Consider the following 5939-nt stretch of genomic DNA (forward strand, 5'->3'; position numbering starts at 1 on the left):
CAAATCTTATATCGTTTCGAAGCCCCGGATGTTAGCTTTCTAACCCAACTGGAACCGCATCATTTGGACCTCTGTAGCTCAAGTTATGGTCGTTTAAGTGCGAAGAGGTCGGCTTGACAGCTTTCCGGTTCTTTCATTTCTTCATGAGTTCTCCAACTTTTCATGCTTCTTTCTTCATTCCCTTGATCCAATCTTTGCCTCCTAAACCTTGAACCACTTAACAAACATATCAAGGCATCTAATGGAATCAAGGAGAATTAGATTTATCTATTTTGAGTCCTAAAAAGCATGTTTTTACTCTTAAGCACAATTAAAGGAGAATATACAAAACCATGCTATTTTATTGAATAAATGTGGGTGAAAGGTGACAAAATCCCCTAAATTCAATACAAGATAAACCGTAAAATTGGGGTTTGTCAACCGCCAGCTTATAAAGTTCTTGGGATATAACCTCATGAACTTCTACTTCCTATCCAATCATGATGCTTTGAATCATGATAGCCCGATCTATAGTAACTTCGGACCAGTTGCTAGTGGGAATGATTGAGCGTTGGATAAACTTCAACCATCCTCTAGCCACGGGCTTGAGGTCATGCCTTCTTAGTTGAACCGGCTTCCCTCTTGAATCTCTCTTCCATTGAGCGCCCTCTTCACAAATGTCTATGAGGACTTGGTCCAACCTTTGATCAAAGTTGACCCTTCTAGTGTAAGGATCTTCATCTCCTTGCATCATGGGCAAGTTGAATGCCAACCTTACATTTTTCGGACTAAAATCTAAGCATTTCCCCCGAACCATTGTAAGCCAATTCTTTGGGTCCAGGTTCACACTTTGATCATGGTTCTTGGTGATCCATGCATTGGCATAGAACTCTTGAACCATTAAGATTCTGACTTGTTGAATGGGGTTGGTAAGCACTTCCCAACCTCTTCTTCGGATCTCATGTCGGATCTTCGGATATTCACTCTTTTTGAATTTTGAAAGGGACCTCGGGGATCACCTTCTTCATGGCCACAACTTCATAGAAGTGGTCTTGATGCACCCTTGAGATGAATCTCTCCATCTCCCATGACTCAGAGGTGGAAGCTTTTGCCTTCCCTTTCCTCTTTCTAGAGGTTTCTCCGGCCTTAGATGCCATAACTGGTTATGGAAAAACGAAAAGAAATACTTTTACCACACCAAACTTAGAAGGTTTGCTCGTCCTCGAGCAAAAGAAGAAAGAAGAGAGTAGAAGAAGAAGAAATAGAGGAGATGGTTGAGGCTTTGTGGTTCGGCCAAGGGGGAGACGTAGTGTTTAGGTTGTGTGAAAATGAAGGAGTGAAGATGGGTTTATATAGGAGTGGAGAGGGGGTGTATGGTTCGGCCATAATAGGTGGGTTTGGGAGGGAAAGTTTGAATGGTAAGGTAGGTGGGGTTCTATGAGGGATGGATGTGAGTGGTGAAGAGAATAGTGGGATTTGATAGGTGAGGGGTTTTTGGGGAAGAGGTGTTGAGGTGATTGGTGAATGGGTGAAGAAGAGAGAGAGTGGTGGGGTAGGTGAGGATCCTGTGGGGTCCACAGATCCTGAGGTGTCAAGGAAAATTCATCCCCGCACCAAGTGGCGAGCAAAAATGGTCCTCCTGCCAATTCTGGCGTTAAACGCCGGGCTGGTGCCCATTTCTGGCGTTTAACGCCAGCTTCTTGCCCCTTCCTGGCGTTTAACGCCAGTCTGGTGCCCCTTTCAGGTGTTAAACGCCCAGAATGGTGCCAGACTGGGCGTTAAACGCCCATTTGCTGCCCTTACTGGCGTTTAAACGCCAACAAGTTTTCCTCTAGGGTGTGCTGTTTTTCTTTCTATTTTTCATGCTATTTTTGCATTTTCAATTGATTTTGTGACTTCCCATGATCATCAACCTATAGAAAACATAAAATAACAAAGGAAAATAGATAAATATAACATTGGGTTGCCTCTCAACAAGCGCTTCTTTAATGTCAGTAGCTTGACAGTGGGCTCTCATAGAGCCTCATAGATACTCAAAGCAATGTTGGAACCTCCCAACACCAAACTTAGAGTTTGAATGTGGGGGTTCAACACCAAACTTAGAAGTTGGTTGTGGCCTCCCAACACCAAACTTAAAGTTTGACTGTGGGGGCTCTGTTTGACTCTGTTTTGAGAGAAGCTCTTCGTGCTTCCTCTCCATGGTTACAGAGGGATATCCTTGAGCTTTAAACACAAGGGATTCTTCATTCACTTGAATGATCAATTCTCCTCTGTCAACATCAATCACAGCCTTTGCTGTGGCTAGGAAGGGTCTGCCAAGGATGATGGATTCATCCATGCACTTCTCAGTCTCTAGGACTATGAAATCAGCAGGGATGTAATGATCTTCAATCTTTACCAAAACATCTTCTACCAGTCCATAAGCTTGTTTTCTTGAATTGTCTGCCATCTCTAGTGAGATTTTTGCAGCTTGCACCTCAAAGATCCCTAGCTTCTCCATTACAGAGAGAGGCATGAGGTTTATGCTTGACCCTAGGTCACACAGAACCTTCTCAAAGGTCATGGTGCCTATAATACAAGGTATTAAGAACTTCCCAGGGTCTTGTCTCTTTTGAGGTAATCTCTGCCTAGTCAAGTTATCCAGTTCTTTGGTGAGCAAAGGGGGTTCATCCTCCGAAGTCTCATTACCAAATAACTTGTCATTTAGCTTCATGATTGATCCAAGGTATTTAGCAACTTGCTCTTCAGTGACATCTTCATCCTCTTCAGAGGAAGAATACTCATCAGAGCTCATGAATGGTAGAAGTAAATCCAATGGAATCTCTATGGTCTTAGTGTGAGCCTCAGATTCCCATGGTTCCTCATTAGGGAACTCATTGGAGGCCATTGGACATCCATTGAGGCCTTCCTCAGTGGCGCTCATTGCCTCTTTCTCCTCTCCAAGTTCGGCCATGTTGATGGCCTTGCACTGTCGTTTTGGATTCTCTTCTGTATTGCTTGGGAGAGTGCTAGGAGGGAGTTCAGTAACTTTCTTACTCAGCTGACCCACTTGTGCCTCCAAGTTTCTAATGGAGGACCTTGTTTTAGTCATGAAACTTTGAGTGGTTTTGATTAGATCAGAGACCATGGTTGCTAAGTCAGAGTGGCTCTGCTTAGAATTATCTGTCTGTTGCTGAGAAGATGATGGAAAAGGCTTGCCATTGCTAAACCTGTTTCTTCCACCATTATTGTTGTTGAAACCTTGTTGAGGTCTCTGTTGATCCTTCCATGAGAGATTTGGATGATTTCTCCATGAAGGATTATAGGTGTTTCCATAGGGTTTTCCCATGTAATTCACCTCTTCCATTGATGGGTTCTCAGGATCATAAGCTTCTTCTTCAGATGAAGCGTCCTTAGTACTGCCTGGTGCAACTTGCATTCCAGACAGACTTTGAGAAATCATATTGACTTGCTGAGTCAATATTTTGTTCTGAGCCAATATAGCATTCAGAGTATCAATCTCAAGAACTCCTTTCTTCTGATTTGTCCGATTGTTCACAGGATTCCTTTCAGAAGTGTACATGAACTGGTTATTTGCAACCATTTCAATGAGTTCTTGAGCTTCTGCAGGCGTCTTCTTTAGATGAAGAGATCCTCCAACAGAGCTGTCCAATGACATCTTGGACAGTTCAGATAGACCATCATAGATGATACCTATGATGCTCCATTCAGAGAGCATGTCAGAAGGACACTTTCTGATCAATTGTTTGTATCTTTCCCAAGATTCATAGAGGGATTCACCTTCCTTCTGTCTGAAGGTTTGGACTTCCACTCTAAGCTTACTCAATTTTTGAGGTGGAAAGAACTTTGCCAAGAAGGCATTGACTAGCTTTTCCCAAGAGTTCAGGCTTTCTTTAGGTTGTGAGTCCAACCATATTCTAGCTCTGTCTCTTATAGCAAAAGGAAATAGCATAAGCCTGTAGACCTCAGGGTAAACCCCATTAGTCTTGACAGTGTTACAGATTTGCAAGAACTCAGCTAAAAACTAATGAGGATCTTCCAATGGAAGTCCATGGAACTTGCAATTCTATTGCATTAGAGAAACTAACTGAGGCTTAAGCTCAAAGTTGTTTGCTCCAATGGCAGGGATAGAGATGCTTCTCCTATAGAAGTCGGGGGTAGGTGCAGTAAAGTCACCCAGCACCTTCCTTGCATTGTTGGCATTGTTGTTGTTTTCGGCTGCCATGTCTTCTTCTTTGAAGAATTCTGTTAGGTCCTCTACAGAGAGTTATGCTTTAGCTTCTCTTAGCTTTCGCTTTAATGTCCTTTCAGGTTCAGGGTCAGCCTCAACAACATTGCTTTTGTCTTTGCTCCTGCTCATATGAAAGAGAAGAAAACAAGAAAATATGGAATCCTCTATGTCACAGTATAGAGATTTCTTGAGGTGTCAGAGGAAAAGAAGAATAGAGGGAAAAGGTAGAAGAATTCGAACTTATCAAGAGAGATGGAGTTCGAATTGTTAATGGTGGAGGAGTGTTAGTCCATAATTAGAAGGATGTGAGAAGAGGGAAAGAAATTTTCAAAAATTAAAGTAAAAGATTTTAAAATAATTAAAAGAAATTTTCAAAATTTGATTGATGAATTTCGAAAACTAAGATTGAGAAAGAAATAAAGTGATTTTTGAGAAAGATTTTGAAATTAGAAATAAAAAAGATATGATTTGAAAACTATTTTGAAAAAGATGTGACTGATTGAAAAGCTATGGTTTTAAAAAGATTTGATTGAAAAGATATGATTGAAAAACAATTTAAAAAGATTTGATTTTTTTTTTAAAATCAATGACTTGGCTAACAAGAAAAGATATGATTCAAACATTAAACCTTTCTCAACAGAAAAGGCAACATACTTGAAATGTTGAATCAAATCATTAATTGTTAGCAAGTATTTTTGAAAATGGAAAGAAATTGATTTTGAAAATATATGAATCAAAAAGATATGATTTGAAAAAGATTTGATTTTGAAAAATTATGAAAACTTGAAAAAAATTTGATTAAAAACAAAATCTTTCCTCTTGTACCATCCTGGCGTTAAACCCCCAGAATGGAATCCATTCTGGCGTTTAACGACCAAAATGCTACCCTTTTGGGCGTTAAACGCCCAGCCAGGTGCCCTGACTGGCGTTTAAACGCCAGTTTTCCTTCTTCACTGGGCGTTTTGAACGCCCAGCTTTTTCTGTGTAACTCTGCTGTATGTTCTGAATCTTCAATTCTCTGTATTATTGACTTGAAAAGACACAAATTAAATTTTTTTTGGATTTTTAATGAACAATCAAAATGCAACTACACATGGAAAACTAAAATCAAACAAGCAATGCATGCAAAAAAACCAAACTTAGAAGTTTGTATACTATTGACACTAACAAGTTGAGAATGCATATGAGAAACAACAAAACACTCAAGACAAGATAATTTAAAGATCAGAGCATGGAAATCATCAAGAACAACTTGAAGATCAATGAAGACACATGAATGAATTCGAAAAATGCAAGAAGAATAGAAACATGCAATTGACACCAAACTTAAAATGAGACACACCAAACTTAAAATGAGACACTAGACTCAAACAAGAAATATTTTTTGTTTTTATGATTTTGTAAATTTTTTGTGCTTTTTCGAAAATTATGTGGAAAAAGAAAAATAAAGATATCAAAATTCTTAATGAGAATTCCAGGAATCATGCAATGTTAGTCTAAAGCTTTAGTCTAAAGAAATTAGACATGGCTAGCCAAGCTTCAGCAAGACATTACATTCAAGAGCTAAATTGATGAAAATCAATCAGCTTTGGTGATGATAAGAACATCACCTTGAAACTCTAGAATTCATTCTTAAAAATTCTGAAGAAAAATACCTAATCTAAGCAACAAGATGAACCGTCAGTTGTCAAAACTCAAACAATCCCCGGCAACGGCGCCAAAAACTTGG

General features: G+C 39.6%; 1 pseudogene; it reads left to right on the forward strand.

Moving 5' to 3' along the window:
• Window positions 1-5939, forward strand: part of LOC110278189 (uncharacterized) — a 44974-nt pseudogene that overhangs the window by 18543 nt on the left and 20492 nt on the right.

This window comes from Arachis duranensis, chromosome 2 (genome assembly GCF_000817695.3).
Source record: "Arachis duranensis cultivar V14167 chromosome 2, aradu.V14167.gnm2.J7QH, whole genome shotgun sequence".
Lineage (NCBI taxonomy): Eukaryota > Viridiplantae > Streptophyta > Magnoliopsida > Fabales > Fabaceae > Arachis > Arachis duranensis.